This window comes from Miniopterus schreibersii (assembly GCF_964146895.1).
Source record: "Miniopterus schreibersii genome assembly, chromosome: 8".
NCBI lineage: Eukaryota > Metazoa > Chordata > Mammalia > Chiroptera > Miniopteridae > Miniopterus > Miniopterus schreibersii.
Genome location: NC_138109.1, coordinates 57,262,146 through 57,280,991, shown reverse-complemented (window position 1 = coordinate 57,280,991; position 18,846 = coordinate 57,262,146). Strand labels below are relative to the sequence as shown.

The 18,846-nt window shown below is 43.4% G+C and overlaps 1 protein-coding gene across 5 annotated transcripts in view; it reads right to left on the bottom strand.

Annotated features, from left to right (window-relative positions):
- The window catches only part of LRRC8B (leucine rich repeat containing 8 VRAC subunit B), a 73,163-nt gene extending 62,879 nt beyond the window's left edge, over positions 1-10,284 (bottom strand). For 3 of the 5 annotated variants that reach the window (XM_081145564.1, XM_081145560.1, XM_081145562.1), the window contains exon 1: positions 10,189-10,284. The gene's annotated coding sequence lies outside the window, so the exon portion shown is untranslated. Of the gene's footprint in view, positions 1-6,402; positions 6,589-10,188 lie in introns of all 5 variants that reach the window. The other 2 variants (XM_081145561.1, XM_081145563.1) reach the window with 1 other exon arrangement.
- Positions 10,285-18,846: the final 8,562 nt, after the last annotated feature.

The following is an 18,846-nucleotide window of genomic DNA, read 5'->3' as shown; positions in this document are numbered from 1 at the left end:
AGCTAATTTGACTGAAAAGTGTTCTTTAGCCCTCAAACCAGTTCATCTTTACACAGGACTATGGGCTTTGCAGCCCCAACCCCCCCACCCCCGGCTTTTGGAGGAAGACAAACTCTAGAAGAATTTATTTCCAGGTCATCAACGAACCTGTGTCTATTTGCTTCAAAACACCTGATGTCCCGTTGTTTTTGTTTTGTTTTGTTTTTTAATGCACTGAGGATACTTTTTTCCATTGCTTTTCAGAGAGCGTGGAAGGGGGGGAGAGAGAGAAAGACCGATGGGAGAAAGAGAGAGAGAGAAAGATCCATAGGAGAGAGACACATCGATTGGTTGCCTCCCACAGGTTCCCTGACCTGGGCTGGGGATTAAGCCTACAACTGAGGTATGTGCCCTTGGCTGGAACTGAACCCAGGACCCTTCAGTCCTTGGGCTGACGCTCTAACCACTGAGTCAAACCAGCCAGGGCTGTCCTGTTGTTTCCTAGTCCTTTCCTTTCCTCCCTTTCACATTCGTCCTTTCCCACATTCAGAAGGCACACATCCCACGTGTCAGGGGTGTGCTTCCAGTGCCGTCTTGGGGAGTAAACATCTCCAGGGCCGCAGCAGAGGGCCCTTTTGGAACAGCTGCAGGGTTATAAATCTTAAGAAAGTGAATGACTTTCATGACTGAGAAACAAATCCTCTGGGGAGTCAGGCGAAAGTTTCCCTTTCTTTGCTTGGAGCAATACTGGAGGTAGACCTAATTAAGTTGTTAGACAGCAGAAAACTGACAATCACTTTTATGATCAATCACTAGATAACTTCTGCCTTATAACTCAGGAGTCTAAAAAACAGGATTGGAATTATAACGCCTTCATTCCCATATTCTGATTTTTGCAGCAAGATTTCTTAAGCAACTTCATTTAAAAAGTAGCATATGATTTAATATGAAGAAGCCTGGCTTACTCTAGCAATAAGTTATATTTAGTTATACATAAATAAACTATTTTTAAACCCCAGGCACCTCACCGAGAGATAATTTTCCAATAAAATTTTACCTATGACTAATAACAATTCATCAAAATGCTAATAATATCCTTGTTCTGGTCACTTGTATACTAAAAAAATAAAGCCATAATTCAGTCTAAAAGAAATTTTATTTAACAGGAACTTACTGTCACAAGAACTTAAAAAAATAAAGGTATAGTGCTTGTGTGTGTGTGTCTGTCACAAAAGTAGGATAAGGTAATCACTGAAAGATTTTCAAACATAATAATGATTATTTTGGGATTAAGTTTAATAAGAGAAGAGGCATGACAAGAGTCCCATGAGGGAAACAACTACGTAAAATTCCCAACTTTTCTAGAAGAGCTTGTTTATGTGCTTTTTAAATGGATGATATGGTAAATATGAAATCATTTTGGTATTAATTTAGCTTCTATTGGGTATATTAAGAAGTTTTTTTAAAAAAATCAATTTATAATATCAGAAATGTCATCTTTTACAACTATTTAAAACCATGATTAAAAAATATTGATATTAAATTTTAAAATGTATGAGTACTGCACAGTGTTTCAAAATACCTTTAAGGGATGCTGGAAGAAAAACGTTCGGAGACAATGTTCTAAGCTGTCTGAGAGCTGACCACCTAACATTTTGACTTCTAATAGGAAGCCAAAGCCAGGGTGATCTCAGAAAAGGGCAAAGCTGTCTAAAGCCTCTCCTGTGAAGTGGCAAATCCAGAACTCTGAACAGTCTATGTTCAACAAACTCTAGCTCACTGACAAAATATTTTGGCCCTTCAACTGATATCTATTAAGAATATAAATACAATATGCCTTTCTACATCTAACCTTCAAGGAGAGCTTTCAAATTTCAGTCAAATACCAGCCAAAAGTCTGTTATTGAAATAAAGCCCTGGACTAGGTTGAATTTTATTCCCTAATTCTTTCCCAGATTTCCATTTACATGCCAAGTATGATGCCTGGCCCAGGGAGTCCCGGAGGCAAACAAAATAACCGTTATCATGAGGGAGGACCTAGGAGAGGCAGAGCTGTCCTCGGGCATAGATATTAGAGCAGGAACACAGGCTCAGAGGCAGCACAGAGCGGGGAGCGAGGAGCTCGCTGGCTGGGTAGGCAGAGGAGGGTGTCCGGAACGGTCTTTGAGAATAGGTAGGGATGCCTGAACTGATTCTTGAAAGATGAGGGGACAGAGCCTCCCAGGTAGAGGGAAGGAAGAAAGCGTGGCGTGCGGCCATTGCCCTTCCTGGACGGTAAGTGGTTAGACGGCTGGCGTGTGAGAATGTGACTGCTCACGCTGTGCCCACGGTGCACGCACTGGAGATTAAGAAATGACAGTGTGGCAAGAGGTGAAACTGGAGAGCTGCAGAAGCCAACAAAGGGAGACTTTATTATATGGCTCACCAAGGAGTTTGGACTTGATCCTGTGGCAAAGCAAGTAATTAAAGGTGATTAAACTTGGCAGCAATGGTATGGTATTTGCCTCTCAGAAGGATTACTTCCCTGTGGGGTGGACGACAAATTGGGGGGAGGGGGTGGAAGGCAGGAAAGGCTAAAACTGAACTATGGGCTGGAAGACAGTTAGCAGTGATCCCGGAAAAGACTCAAGACAGCAAAGGGACTGTGTAGGGAAAGTGCTGATGGGAGGAACCTTAAGAATATAGTCTCTAGCCCGGCCGGGCGTGGCTCAGCGGTTGAGCGTCGACCCAGGATCCAGGCGATCAGGGTTCAATTCCCGGTCAGGGCACATGCCCGGGTTGTGGGCTCGATCAATGACTCATCATTGATGTTTCTGTCTCTCCCTCTCCCTCTCCTTTCCTCTCTCTGAAATCAATAAAGATATATTTTTTAAAAAAAGAAAAAAGAATATAGTCTCTGGACAAGCTGCTTACCAGCTGCAGAAGGAGCAGCTCAGGTGGGGGGATGGGGCAAAGACAAGCCTAGGATGAGTTCCAGGTTTCTCTGGGTCATGTAATTAGGTAAATAGCATTGTTATTGAAAAATATGGAATCTAAAGATGAAGAGCCAGTTTTGGGGAAAAGAAAGAATCTTCCATTTAGTAACCTCAGTCCCTCATTTGTTCTCATGAGGCTGGTACCATAGGTATTATTGGCCCCATTTTATTCTTAAAGGGGTAAAATTACTTGCCAGTTATCACATCTAGCAGTTTGGGAAGCTGACTGTAAACGAGGCTTAGAGCAGGCGAACAGGGAGGCGGGTCCCTGCTTCCACAGAACTTCTATTCTAATTAATGGGGTAAAGGGAACAGAAGACAAACCAGCAAGCAACAAGCCACGGTCTGAAAGACTGCGATGGGGGCAGGTGTGGGGACTTTACCTGAGGTGGTCAGGGAGGGTATCTCTGAGGTGACATCTGCGTTGACTCCTCACTGAGGAGAAGGCGTAGTCATGCAGATTCATAAGGAAAGAGCACTCCAGGCAGAGAACAGCAGTTGAGAAGTCCCCAAGGTAGGAACAAGCCTGGTGTGCCACTGAGGGAGGAATTCCAAGCACATGGCCAGTCGGGAGCAAAAGAAAGTCTTCGTTGCAAGGGCGTCACCGGGAGGGTGAAGGAGAAAGGCTTGTGGCCCCTTAGAGAAAGACTCTCTTGGGGAAGCCTGTTGAGCACCATGCATAACACTGCGTCTGAGAAACTGCATCATGACTCACAAACACTTTTGGAAGACAAATCCTTGCTCAGTTGAGGACTGCCTATTTCAGCACTGAAACAGGGCCAGGAACAAACTCATTTAGTTTTGCCTAGAGAGATGAACTTTAAAATGTTTAGATGAACAGAATTCATCTTAAATTTATCTACTCAGAGCAAAAAAACAACTTGTAGTCTAATGGCAGGCACTTTGAGGCTCAGTCATGCCTCACTACCCCCCAGGGCTCTCACAAGGATTAAAGATGCAACATTTCTCCCCAAGGATCCCCAATTAACTCAGCTGGACAGGGCAAGGAGAAATGGTACGCCACTGTCAACATGTGGAGCTGGGCTCCTGCCTACGCAAACCTGAGGGCCTGGAAAGGGCTGGATGCTGGTGCTGCCCACTGGCCTTGAGATAGGCCAGCCCAGGCACAGCAGCCCGGCCAGCTCTCTGGAACACACTGCCCACATTTCCCATCCTGTGGCCATTTATCACTATTGCCGTATATAAAGAGCTACCAACACTTCTGCCAACAGTCTCACATGGCCCCCCCTTCAGCCAAATGGCTTCAAATTCCACTTGCTAAGGGTGATGCAGATCAAGCCTCTGACCCTCTCTGAAAAGATCCTATTTTACCATCAATTTTCTCTGATGCATCTGCTTGGTGTATCAAAAAGTATCTATACTTAAAGTTTTCCAATATAGCATGAATAAACTGTAAAAGATTAAATTATTCCTGAACTATGTAGTCCCTTTCAGAGTATCACACAGAGAAGATATATATTATATACACTTGTTTTAAGGATGGCTCCAAGCATTATGAAATGCCTTCTTTGTCATGGTGTTGGAAACCTGTGGCATATTCTGGTCCCTGCCTAAGAACAGGCCTGGGTCATGTCTGAGCTCATTTCAAACCACACTCCTGCACAATCTCTTTACTTTTCAGCTCACTGGCCAATATTTTGTTCCTAAAGACTCCATTCTACCTCCAACCATAAGACATTGGTACATGTTTTCACAGTACCTGTATGTCTCCTTCCTACCAACTTTCATAGTGGCATTTTTATTTGCTGGCTGCCCCAGTAATTTCCAACCTTCATGATGGCAGTGAATGCATCTGTGCTTACTACTATATTCCCACACTGTCCACGCCTCCCATCCTAGCACAGTGTCTGGCACACAGTAGGCACTTTATAAAGAGCTGCTGAAAAGAATACTACGAAGTATGTTAAATCATGGAAATGTTTCAGCCTCTGAGAGTAAAACAGCCCCAAATTATCAAATGAAAGCTGAGGAAGCTTAAGGCTGAGCTATTCTGTTTTTGATTAAAAAATACAAGAAAGATTTCGCTGTTATTTGGGTTTAAACTGATTATGGAGACAAGTCTCAAAAAAAGTTTGACTAGCCATTTAAAAACACTCATTTGGAAGTGTGTGGAGATGATCATTATTTAAACACTTTTTTTTTTTAATGGAATTAGAGTTCGTTTTCAAAAAGGTTCACCCAGATTAGGCCAAATTAAAAAAGTAAAGCTACCACTTACTTACTTTATCGGGCACAGTATCAAGCACTCTATACGCATTTTTTTTTTCTTCCTTTAATCCCCATATCTGATTATTACTCCAAGTTCACAGGTGAGGAAACTGAGGGAGCACGAGGCTGATGTTACACACTAACTGGCAAAGACAGGATTCATATCTGGGCCTATCTGATTCCAAGAGCTGTATCTTTAATCTAAGCCGTGTTTTAAACTAGGAAATAAATGCTGACGCTGAGTAACAATGTGTCGCTGCCTCCTGTGAAAAGGTACAAGCATACAACCTGATACCACCAACTGGGCAAATGTCTACGTGTTTAGAACAGGGTTTGGATGCCAATGGGGTTTCAGCTGGGACACTAAGGCAACTCACGGAAGAGGGCTGAGGAATATAGACATTTCCTGAAAACTTGTCTTATGCCAGGCACTGTAGTAGATGCTTTAAGGTATCACATTTCTTTTAATTCTAAGTATCCTGTGAGATAGGTAATATTAGTCAAGAGAAAGAGCTGTAGAGCAACTGCAGTCTTTGGCTACCCAGTGTTCATTTTCTCCATTCTTCCCAAGCACGTGAGCCTCCCCCATTTGAGCTGGGCATAAGGCTGTCTGGAATAATGACAATATGACCATCTCTATTCCAGCTACGTGAGGTCACATCACTAAATTCTGGCCGATGAGATGTAACAAGAAGTGTATGACAGCCTCAGGAAATTTCCTTAAGAGACCTTCCTTCAGAAAGGCTTTTGCTTTTCCTCTGTCTTCCTCCCTTACTTCTTCCTCCTTTCTACTACTTGGAACCTGGATGGCATGGCTGATACGCTCCACCTAGGGCAAGGAGGTTGAGGGCCTCACCCGATGTACAGTAGATCTAAGAGATGGAGCTAGCCTAGGTCTCAGAAGACTGCAAAACCACCATACCAGCCCTGGATTGTCTCTCTATAATTTTTTTTTTTTTTTTAATGTGAAACAGAAACAAATACCACTTTGTTTAAGCCATTGTTCTTTGCGGCCTCTGTCACTGGCAGCTAATCTTAACGAATCCGGCAACTCATCCAAACCCAGACCTATCAGTCTGCAAAGTCCACGCTCTTCGGCAGAAGCCTGAAGAACTCCTGCTTATAATTTGCAAAAGATTGGGGGTAGGGTAGTATGCAAATACTGCAAAGGAGTTTGACAGAAGAAGGGAGGTTTGAATATGTTCTAAAGTTGGCATACCTGAGAAACAATCAGAAGGAATATGTTACTTGACAGTGAAGAATTTAGCCTCCATCAGAGATGGGCAGAGGAAGCTCTCGGGCACCTATGTGGAGCTGGAACCAGGAGAGAAAGAGAAGCTGTGCAGGTGGTAGCTTGGGTGAAAGGTGCTGTTGGCTGAAGAGTAGGCATTTGTAGAATGGAGCCCTGGAAATGGTCACAGGATGAGAGAGACAAGAAGAGTTACAAGAAACTCTGAAAGTGAAGAAGTAGGAGATGAAGCGCAAAGATACAGTCTGGAAAAGCACAGGCCGAATCATAAGACCCATATCCAAGACAGCATAAAGGTCAAAAGGCAAAAGGAAAGATCAAGGTTGAAGCTCTGGCAACTTTTTATTCATTTGCCTTACACAGTTCACAACAACACCGAAGTGAATTTAAATTATGTTGCAATTGAGTAGACTCCTAAATGAAAGGCAGGCATAGAACAGGGGGTTTATTATTACCCTTTGTTGAACTTCTAAATGAACAGCAGTGTTAAGAACTTAGAAGAGAGATTCAGTGACTGGAGTTAGGCCTAATTTTATTTAAGATCTTAATGACCTAGAAAAGAAAAAAATAAGCTATGCCTGCCAAAGTCAGTATTTTTAAACACTAGAAAAAACTGTCATAATAAAGGAATGTAGGAAGTTTAGAAAATACAGATAGAAAAGAAAATGGAAATAGGCAATGGCAATCAGAGAAACAGCAGCAATATGAAAACAGACGTCATACAAATTAGAATGCATTTATAATTGGTTAAATAAATTCTGTAATATAACTTGGCCTCTCAAATTCCTTTTGGGTGGTCACAGGTCTAAATTGCTGCAGGATCCTGTGCTCTGGAGTCAGAACAGCTGGGAGAGACATGCTTTCTATATGGAAATTAATGCAAATCATTCCACCCAGTCAGGAGTAACAGGACAGATTCGGCATACATTCATTACTGAAATATCGGTGTAGGCCAGAAGAATGTTGGTAAAGAGAACAAAAATAAAATTTGGGCCCTGGCTAGGTGGCTCAGTTGATTGGAATGTCATCCCGTAAACCAAAGGTTGCTGGTTTGATCCCTGGTCAGGCACATGTCTAGGTTGAGGGTTCAATCCCTGGTCAGGGCACATGCAGGAGGCAACTGATAGATGTTTATCTCACATCAATGTGTGTCTCTCTCTCTTCCTCTCTCTTTCTCTCTCTCTCCCCCCTTTCTCTCTCTAAAAAAAAAAAAAAAAAAAGATCAATGAAAAACATATCCTCAGCTGAGGATTAAAAAAAAAAGTAATGCAGGCAATAGTTAGGGGTCCTCCCCTCTGCTCCCGGTGGACTTTTAGAGGGAATACACTGTTAAATTACATAAAATAATAATAATAATTAAATAAAATTCAGAAATTCACCTTGAGAGACAGTAAATGAAAATCAGGGATTAGATTAAGTAGGCTATTTTTATATGGGCAGCAAAAAATCAAAAAGAAACATAAAAATACTCATATGCCATCAAAAAAGATTTGAAAAATTAAAAAATAAAAGCTTGTTTACAAATAAAAACTTTGGTTAAAGCAAGAATCTTCTAATTATTATAATATTTGCCCCCCTCAACTTCAGAAAACAAAACAAAAAAATCACAAATTTCAGGCCACTGCAGGAAAATACCCACACAGTCTAAAAAAACTTGAGGGATAATGGAATATCATCATTCAGCACTCAAAAGAAATGAGCTATCAAACCATGAAAAGGCATGAAGGAAATTTAAATGCATATTACCAAGTGCAAGTAGGCTACAGACTCTAATGATTTCAGCTATGTGACACTCTGGAAAAGGCAAAACTATGGATATAGTAAAAATATCAGTGGTTGCTGGGGTTGTGGGGAGGGAGGGCTGAATAGGTGGAAAACATGATTTTTTTAGAGCAGTGATACTATGAAATATAGTATCATACTCTGATGATACTACAAAGGTGGATACAAGTTATTATACATTTGTCCGAACAGATAGAATGTACACTATCAAGAGTGAACCTTAATGTGTACTATGGACTTTGAGTGATGATGATGTGCCAATATAGGTTCATCCATTGTAACAAATGGACCACTCTGGTGGGGCATGTTGATAATGGGGGAGGCTATGTATGAGTGGGGGCAGGGAGTATACGTGAAATCTCTGCACTTTACTCTCAGTTTTGCTGTGAGCCTAAAAGAAGAAAAAATAAAGAAGAAAAAACTTGGACAACCTGGTACACCTTTTCAAGTTATATTGATTAGGGCCCTTTCCACTTGAATTAATGTTGCTTTCATTATGAAGATGCTGAAGAACGAAACCCAAGGGGGAATGGTCTTCAAAAAGCAAATCTTAACTAATCAAATGAAACCACTCCAGATGTGAAAATATTCATGTTAGGCTGGACATGTTAGAACGCCTTTCCAACTGAAGAAATGCAGTAAATTTTGAAGAATAGCACATTTAATTCTAACATTTAGGTTTTCTTCTATAAGGAAAACATCTTGTGGGGACAGTAGATATAAGTGCCATGATTCAACTGTAGACTCAGTGACAACTCTGCCCACTTCACTACCTGAACTAAGATACTATCAGACCTATTAGGTCTTATATTCTTAAATCACACCAGCCCAATTACATAAGACATTAGCCGTCATTGTACATTGTCTCCAAGGGTGAGGCTTCAGACTAGAAATGCCAGGGGCAAAAGAAAGTCATCTTGGCACCCTCAACTCAAAGGGGGTTTTCAGGGGGTCCAACCTGAACACACTGAGGGTGCTGGAACTGTTAAACACTTATACTGCAGTTTGGCTTCTTTTGTGTGCTTCGACCCTACACTCAGGTTTAGGAAATGGGACAGTCTGACAAAGACCCAGGCCATTTAATTTCTTCTTAGGAAGAGGTGAGGAGATTTCCTAGTTTAAGTTGTCTGCATATTTGAAACTTAAAATTTTCATACTGATGTCTTTTTACAGAGTTTTCAAAAGTTTTTAGGCAAGGCAAATTTATTCAAGGAAGTTCATGCATAAGTTGTTTTTAAATTTAGGTTTGCCCCTTTCTTAGGGGGAGGGGAGAAAGGGGGTGCTAAGAAGGGCGTCTTTCTGACCACAAAGAAAGGTCTTCCACAAATGCCATCTAAGGGCAACCTATGGACTTTGGGAAGTCAGGACTCTGAGGACACTGAGTAATGAGCGAACACAGAGCCTCCTCCCTTCTGACCTCCCAGCACCTGCTCAGCTGCACCCCGAGAGGAGGAAACTCTTAGCTTCTCTCTCTCGCATGGGCAACGACGGCCCCCTTCTCTAACAGACGAATGCCACCACCACCAGCACACTGCAGGGGAACAATGAGTGCCCAACGAGCACAAAATGTTTGTCAACAGCGCCAGGGCAGGGGGCAAACGCGAGCGACCAAACGCGCGCTCCCTCGGGAGAGGTCTACTCGCCCGGCGGCGAGACCCCCGCCGGGACCCCCAGCACCCCGTTCCCACCCCACCCCAGGACTCCCGCTCAGGTGCGGCGCCCAGAGCGCCGGGGCGCAGAGGGGACCGCCTCGGTGCGGCGCGGACCGGGGAGCAGCGAGGCCGTGACTCATCTCTCCGGCCCAGCCAGCTGCCCGCGAGCCCGGCTCGCAGGTGGGGCGCTGGGCAGGTAACCGCACCTGTTCGGCCAACCCCACCTGCTGCGCCCCTCAGCCCGTCCTCCCGCCCCCTCCGCCTCCTGGGTCGGCTGGGCACCTCCTCCCCGCGAGAGCAGGGGCGCCCCGCCACGACCTACCTGCGCGAATCCGGGGCCGGGCGCCCGCCCCCGCGCCGTCCGCCCCGCGCCTCCCCGGGCGCGCAGGCGGCGGCCCGGCGCCCGCACTCGGTCGGCAGCCGGCGGCGCGGGCTCAGCGGGAAGCCCCAGCGCCGGCCCGCTCGCCGCCTCCGACCGGCTCCATTGTGACGCGGCGCCTGCGGCCGGCCAATCGCGGCGCCGCGGCGCGAACCGCTGACTAAGTTCGCGGGTGGAGGAGGCGGGGACTGGGCGGGGGCGGGGCGGGGCTGCGGCGCGGGGCCCGTGCGGAGGAGGAGGAGGAGGGGGAGGAAGGCGACAGGGCGGGAGAGAGGCTGCGGCCGCTCCGGAGCTGCGCCTGCCGCTCTGCTGCAGCCGCTGCGCCCCAGTGTGTGCCCGGCCGCGGGACTGCGGGCGCGGGTGACTCACCGCCTCGCGCACGGGAACAAAGCGCCGCCGCCCTCACCCGCCTGCGGCCATGTGGCCCGCGCGGCCCGCCAGCCACGGCCACGGCCCCCGCTGGGGGAGGGGCGGAGGCCCGGGGCGCGCGCTGGCCTCGGGAGCCGCGAGGGGGCGCGCCGCCCGGGGACCTCGCGGGTGCAGCCTTGACGCGGGGGCGCCCGGGTGACCGGCGATTTACAGGACGAGCGCTGGTCCCGAGGGAAGGCTCGGGCGCGGCACGCGGGACACCGCCTCTTGCGCAAGTTCTTTCGCCTGGCTCGACGTTGCGCGCTCGGAAAGGCCGGAGGCTGAGCGCGCCCCGGAGGGTTTGCCGTCGTGGCCAACCGGGCGGCCCCAGTGGGGATCCGGGCCTCCCGCGTCCTGCCCTCGGGGGGAGAGGGCCGCCCCCTGAGCTGGAGCGCGCCGCGGGTCCACCCCGCTGCTTTCCCACCCGGTCCCCGGCCCTTCAGTGGCCCTGCGCTTAAATAATCTAAACCCAGGAATTTGGGAGGCTTACTATTTTTATCACCCACAGTCACCCCCACTCTCATCCCCGCCCCAGGTTTAATTCAGTCTGTTTGCAGGAACTATCTCCAACAGCGATTGGAGTTAGACCACGTGTGTATCTCGGAGCTGCTGTGGCGACCACATGCCCATTTTCCAAAAACGTGTGTACAGGGACCTCCCCAAAGTAAGTGAACTGTATGAAACGCGCAGCATTTGGGGCCTGTCTGATCCGTTTGTGTAAATGGGAGTCAAGAAAATGGCACAGCTGAGTTTGTGAGACTGAGTCGTGTCCCACAGAGTTGTCAGCTCAGGGCCACTGCTTGAAGGACCCCAGAGGGAAGGAGGGGCTGGCTGCGCGGCGCTGCTCTGGTCTTGTCTCCCCCCTGCCGTCCTGGGTTGGCAGCTGCCTTCTCACGGAGTCGGAGAGGAAGGGCTGAAGGAACCTTCCTTTGGTCATTCACAGAGTTTTTATCGAGCTTATGTGGGAGAGGCACTGGGTACAGATCTATTAAGCTAATATAGATTTGGGTTTGGTCCTCAAACTGCTTACCACGTGGAGAAGCAAATTTAAAAATACACAGAATTAAATAATGAAACAGGGGAAAAAGGGAGTGCTAGAAGAGATACCGATTGTAAAGCCATAACATTAAAAATTGAGACTGTCTAATATTCTGTATGTATCTTCGAAGGTTTGGAAAGCGATGTTCTCTCCCCTTCCAAGTCCATGAATATTAATTACAGCAATATCTATTACAGCAGCATCACTACCTGTGTGGCTTGGGGTAGTTACTTAGCCTCCTTGGGTGCCAGTCTCTTCATCTATACAATTAGATCAGATAAACTAGGTGACCTTTAAGATTCCCATCCCAATGATGGTATGAATGAAAAAGTGACTTCCATGCTTGGTAGCGCAAGTCACCATTTGCAGGAAGTTAGAGTGACAAAGTTCATTAAAACCGTGTTGAGCTTGGGTTAATCTCAGATATGTAGTTTATAAATGTGTTTATTTTATTCTAATTCTCATTAACAAAATCACCCTCCATGGTGACAACATTTATTACTGACACTGGAGAAAGTGGGTTTCTAAATTGGTGATATTGCTTCCAGGAAGCCTCTCTGCAACCGGAACATCAAATAGATACTTCTCTCGTTTTCCTTTGCAAGGCTTCCTATCAGCTCCTGCTTGCGTTACAGGGAGGAGAAAGATAACCTCCAATGCTGTTCTCACAGAACTCTTAATACTATGCACAAGATTTGGGCCCAAAAGAAGAGAGAGTATTTTAGTAATTACAAATTATTTGCATTTCATGGTAGGCCTCAGAATGAGAAATACAAATACTGTTAGGCTTTTCATGCCTGTGCCCAGTCAGCCTCTTTGAAACTAGGACCCACAGAGTCTTGGAAGATATGCAGTCCCTAGAGGAGTATCTGAAGAAGGGATTTTCTGACTGATTTGATAAAAATTCTAAAAGGCTCAGTCGCTATTGACATCCAAAATAGTGATTCAAAACCCCATCATAGATATTAAGCACGTAGTATGTGTTCATCAATATGCTACACATCAGGAGTGATATCAAAGAAGCGTCAAATTTGGCTCTGGTCCCTGAGCTCAGCTGCTCACAACTTAGACAAACACAGAAAACAACCAAACGCTACTTAAAACTCAAATAAAGAGACTGAACAAGGCAGGTGGCAGTAGTCAGAAAAGGCCTTGTGAAGAAAGGGGAACTTAAACTACGTATTGAAAGAGAAGATTTAGGAAGACTAAATTCTGTATCTTTGCTTTATCTGACCCCAATAGTGTCTTAAAATGATCAACCCATCCTCAGGGCTCAATCTTTCTGGTGAGCTGAGGATCACCAGAAGAGTCAGAAGTAAAAATATTCTAACTTTCTACACATCCCATTGAGTAAGAAAAATAGCTACTTGTAGGGTCCTCATATTCATGTGACAAAGGGATGACTGAAGAGCAAATGTGGCCAGCTTCTGTACCCAAATGACACAAGCAAAGCCACAAATAATAGAAATGAAAGGATCTCTACAGTTTGGCCATTTGGTGGCTGAATTACACGATCCTCATGAAGTAATCAACTAACACTTGGATTTGACACATCCCTTCTGAGCTGATTCCCTGAAAGAAACAAAAACCCAAAAACCTCTGACATGAGCATTAAGCTATGCTCTATGTGGTTGCCTTAATAAGAGTTTAGTTTTCTCTGAGTCTTAAGAAAATTTTTATGATTAATGGGAGACAGAATATAATCTTACATTAATAGTTCTTTTCCAATGCATCATCCTAAAATTATTTATTATAATAAAAAATCCTCTACTTTAAATTAATTAAACATTTAATGCCTCCAGTGTATAAAAGAAAGCACTGGGGATCTAACAGAGGGGAGGGAGTATGCGAAAATAAATGTAATTCCTTTACTCGGCCATACAGTATGCTCTAGTGGGGAAGGTATATCCAGAAAGCATACAGCCTCTTAGAGGGGAGATGAGGTTGGTGGGCCATGTGTTGAAGAAGAATCATACTGAACATGGGTCTGAGGAAGTCTGGCTAGCTTTAAGGTTCTGAATTAAAATATTACTTTAAAATATTGTCTCAGCGTCATGGTTGAAATTTGTTAGTTTTGTCTACGGCCATACCACCCTGAACGCGCCCAATCTCGTCTGAAATTTGTTAGTTCTCCCTAGATGTCATTTCAAAAGAAAATAAAAGAAGTCATTCACGATTTTTCATTCTCAGAAAGTTTGCCAGAGTCCCCCTGGTCCAGCTGTGTGTGACTGAGCATATTGTCACTGATAAAGAATTTTATTTATTTTTGGCCACTTTTCCATGTTTTTCTGACCCTTCCAGTCTCCTGGTTGCAGATGTTTCTCCGGGATTATTCCCGGGGAAAATTCTGGGAATAATCCCGGAGAGTGAGCTCCGTGGTGAGAATTCTGAGAAGGGCATGAGGAGGACATTTCCCATGTGTTTGGGATAATGTAGCTCCACCTAGAAATCCAGACTGTTAGTGTGCAAGGCCTGCTGTGCATTTCTGTGTCAGTTGATCCCTTATCACAGTCCCAGTCTGAAATAATCATGACTCTTTACTCTGTGTTCTCATCACTCACTATATGTTAGCTATACTCTGCCCCTTCCTCATGAGACAGGTGCTAAGAAGATGACCTTCAGCTTCTTCTAGAAAGGCTGAAGGAAACACATCCATTCCTGGGGCAGGATGCCTGACATCCCCAGTTGATCTGTCTTCTGGGAAGTTGTCCAAATATTTCTTTGAAAGTTTCCCATGCATTTCATTAAAAGAATATGTATTGTCATCTGGGTCACATATTGGACTCCACCACACAGCAGCCAGCCATTATTGACTCATGTCCATAAAAAGAAGGTGACTTCTAAGAAAACTTCTGCAAGTGAAGCCGGGCTGAATGCCTACAATTAAAGCAGAGCCAGTGTTCCTCAGCTTCTCCAAAGTGGTCTGATGAGTTCTGCTAGAGATGAAGACATACTTACTGGGTTCCTGTGAGGATTCAGTCTGTGTTCCCCGAATCATGTTGAAATCTGGGTAAGAGGTTTTGCCCAGCTGTAAAAGCAGCTGGTTTCTGAGGCTCCTTATAGTTAACCCTTCCATTTCTTTGGTTCTGAGTGACCCAGGTCTAGCAGCAACCAGTCCTTGATTTTTCCCTCAGCAACTGTGTGTGTGTGTGTGTGTGTGTGTGTGTGTGTGTGTGTGTGTGTGTGTTCTTGGCCTATAATAAGGCCATCTGCTAATTATAATTACACGTTGAATACTGGACTTCAATTTTCATCTAACCTGATTTGCTAAGAGCGGGAGCTAATGTACCTGTGGTTTATTAAGAATTTTTAAAAATCAAAATGCTTTAAAAGAACAAGAACTAGAATATTTTAGGTTTGGTGAAGAAAGAGATATGTGCCAGAAAGAGCATTGGACTTGGAGTCTTGAGTTCTAGTGGTGGCTCCTTTGGTCATGAGACTCAGGGCAAGCCACTAACAATATAGGCAGGAGTCTCTATTTCCCAATGTGTTTGTTATTTCTATCCTGGACTATCTAAGAAAAGAAGATGGGTATAGTTCATGTTTCAGAAGTTTCAGCCTTCATTTTATTCCACTCATTTATCATCCAAAAATATTTATTCTGTGTATACTATGTGCAAAACACTGTACTAGTTTTTGGGAATACACTGGACAGTGTGATGGACATGGCCTTTGCCCTTCTGAGGTCCACAGTCTGTCAGCATTCCTCCAGAGGATGTTAGGCTAGACCTGATAAATCAGTGGGGACTGACTAACCAAATTCCAGTCGGTCCCCACAATACCATTCTCTCTTTGGTTTTGTCTCCTGAATCCTGCAGGATATTAACATGGCTCAGAGCCCATGACTCGGATATGCTTTATGATAGCTGAATATAATGTGATTACTTTATGAAAAAGGGTAATAAAGTAATAAACCAGATGTTCTTTATCTCATTACAAAACTGAGGGCAAAGGTAGTCGAGTCTCACATTGATAGAGGAGAGAATGGGTTCAAGTGGCTAAGACTCCTCAGAGAAATTGAGACCTGATTGAATTAAAGAACTTAGGACTTCAAAGGAAGCCTGTTGTTATAGTGAGTAGAATAGCTTTTGGTGGCTGACAAAGGCCTCATTGTAGGTGGAGGAATTACAGACAGCTTGACTATAAATAAAGATAAGGGGGAAACACTGAAAACAGATATATAGGTGGGTGGAAATTTTACAATTTTATCTTCCTCTTTGAGTGAACTTGATTGTCAAATAAAATTCCTGAATATACTTAATTTACTTAGCAATTCAATAAGCAGATATAATGTTTTGCTCTTCAGGGTCCTCAAGGACTAAAAGGATGTGTGCCTTCTGACAAAATACAATGATAATGCAAATAATTTCTATTTATAAACTATAGCTCATGGAATGCACTCAAATAATGTGTTATAGTCATCTCTAAACAATGCACTTACCTCTATAGTCTGTATACCTAAGAGTGATGTCGTCTGTGGGCAATCCCTAGCCTTATGGAGTTACTCTGTTAAACTTCCTGCAGCTCAGCCATCGTTCAGAGGCCTAATAGGTTGAAATGGTGATTGGTTACCTGCAGATCCCTAACATCCTCTGGGGGAATGCTGTGAGAGTATGGATCTTAGGTGGGCAAAGGCCACGTCCATCACATGGACTAGTGCATCCCAGAAACCGCTACAGCATTTTGCACATAGTAGCGCAGGATAAAATATTTGCCAAATGATGAATGAAGAAATGAAATAAAATGAAGTCTCTGGGACTTTTGAAACACAAATCTTCTCTGTGTTGTATATTCTAGTGTGGCATCTCAGAATCAAAACCGTAGCTTTGTCCACTTTAGGTCTCAGTTGAGCATGTTGTTCCTTGATTGAAAAATCAACAAATTTAAAAGACAGATTTGGAAGTGGGAAGGAGTACATGGTGGTGATTAGAGAAGACAAGGGAATTTTCCACATTCAAGTGACAACATTTGTCAACATTAGCTAAAAAATTCATCATTACAACATTGCTTATTGTATTTCTCATGGCTGTGGATGTTTTAATCTCTTCCTTCTGGTAACATCCACATCCACATTGGGATTGGGCCTTTTCCCCCAAATTGAGTGTCTTGTGACTTTGAAGTGTCATAACATCTTGAGATTTCTTTGATAATTCTTTAAGTTAATTTAAATTTTAATTACAGTTTAAATTTAATATTATTTTGTATTAGTTTCAGGTATACAGCATAGTGGTTAGACAATCACATGCTTTACAAAGAGTCTCCACACATACCCCTCCCTCCCTGGTATTTCAAGTACCCACCTGGCACCGTACATAGTTATTACAATATTATTGATTATATTCCCTATGCCATACTTTACATCCCCATGACTATTTTGTAACTACCAATTTGTACTTTTTAATCTCTTCACATTTTTCTCCCAATCCCTCAAACTCCCTCCCCTCTGGCTACCATCAGCCTGTTCTCTGTATCTATGAATCTGTTTCAATTTTGTTTATTTCATTCTTTAAATTCCATGTATAAGTAAAATCATTTGGTATTTGTGTTTCTCTGACTTATTTATTTCACTTAGCATAATACCCTCTAGGTCCATCCATGCTGTTGCAAATGGTAAAATTTCATTTTTTTTTTTAAGGTCGAATAATATTCCATTGTAGATATGTATCATCTCCTCCTTACCCACTTATCTACTGATGGGCACTTGCTTGCTTCCATATTTTGGCTATTGTAAATAACGTGGCAGTGAACATAGGAGTGCATATATTCTTTTGAATTACTGTTTTAGGTTTCTTCGACTATATACCCAGAGATGAAATCATTGGGTCATAAGGCAGTTCCATTTTTAATTTTTTGAGGAACTTTGATAATGTTTTCCATGGTGGCTGCACGAATCTGCCCAAGGGTTACAATAACAGTGCACAAGGGTTTTCTTTATTCCACATCCTCACCACTTTTGTTATTTGTTGATTTATTGATGATAGTCATTCTCACAGGTGTGAGGTGATATCTCATTATGGTTTTAATTTGCATTTCTCTGAGGATTAGTGATGCTGAGTGTCTTTTACTGGTTATCTGTATGTCCTCTTTAGAGAAGTGTCTATTTAGGCTATTTATTAATTGGATTGTTTGTTTTTATGGTGTTGAGTTGTATATGTTCTTTATAAATTTTGGATATTAACCCCTTATCAGATGTATCATGGGTGAATATGTTCTCCCATTCAGTGGGTTGCATTTTCATTTTGTTGATGGTTTTCTTTGCTGTGCAAAAAGTTTTGGGTTTGATGTAGTCCTATTTGTTTACATATTTTTCTTTTGTTTTTATTGCCTGAGGAGATATAGCAGAAAAAAAATATATCGCTAAGAGAAATGTTAGAGATTTTACTGCCTTTTTTTTTTCTAGGAGCTTTATGATTTTGAGTCTTACATTTAAGTCTTTAATCTATTTTTTAAAGATTTTTTTAAATTGAGTTTTATAGAGAGAAAGAGAGAGGGAGAGGAAGAGAGAGAGAAATACTGATGTGAGAGCGGATCATTGATCTGCTGCCTCCTGCATGCCCGCTACTGGGGATCGAGCCCACAACCCAGGCATGTGCCCTGTCTAGGAATTGCACCGACAACCTTTGCGTGCACCGGACAATGGCCAACCTATTGAGCCACACTGGCCAGGGCAAGTCTTTAATCTATTTTGAGTTTTTTCTTCTGTGTGTTGTAAGAAGGTGGTGTAGTTTCATTTTTTTTTGCATATATCTGTCCAATTATCCGAACACAATTTATTGAATAGTCAGTTTTTACCTCATTGTATGTTCTTGCCTCCTGTCAAATATTAATTGCCCAAAAAGGTATGAGTTTATTCCTAGGCTCTCTATTCTGTTCCATTGATCTATGGGTCTTTTTTCCTGCCAGTACCATGCTGTTTTCATTACTATAGCCTTAGAGTTTGACATCAGGTAGTGAAATGCCTTCAACTTTGCTCTTCTTTCTCAAGATTGCTTTTTTATTTGGGGTCTTTTGTAGTTCCATGTGAATTTTTGGATTATTTGTTCTAGTTTTGTGAAAAAGTCATTGATGTTTTGATAGGAGCTGTGTGCAATCTATAGATTTCTTGGATCTATAGATAGTATGGACATTTTGATGATGTTAATTCTTCCTATCCA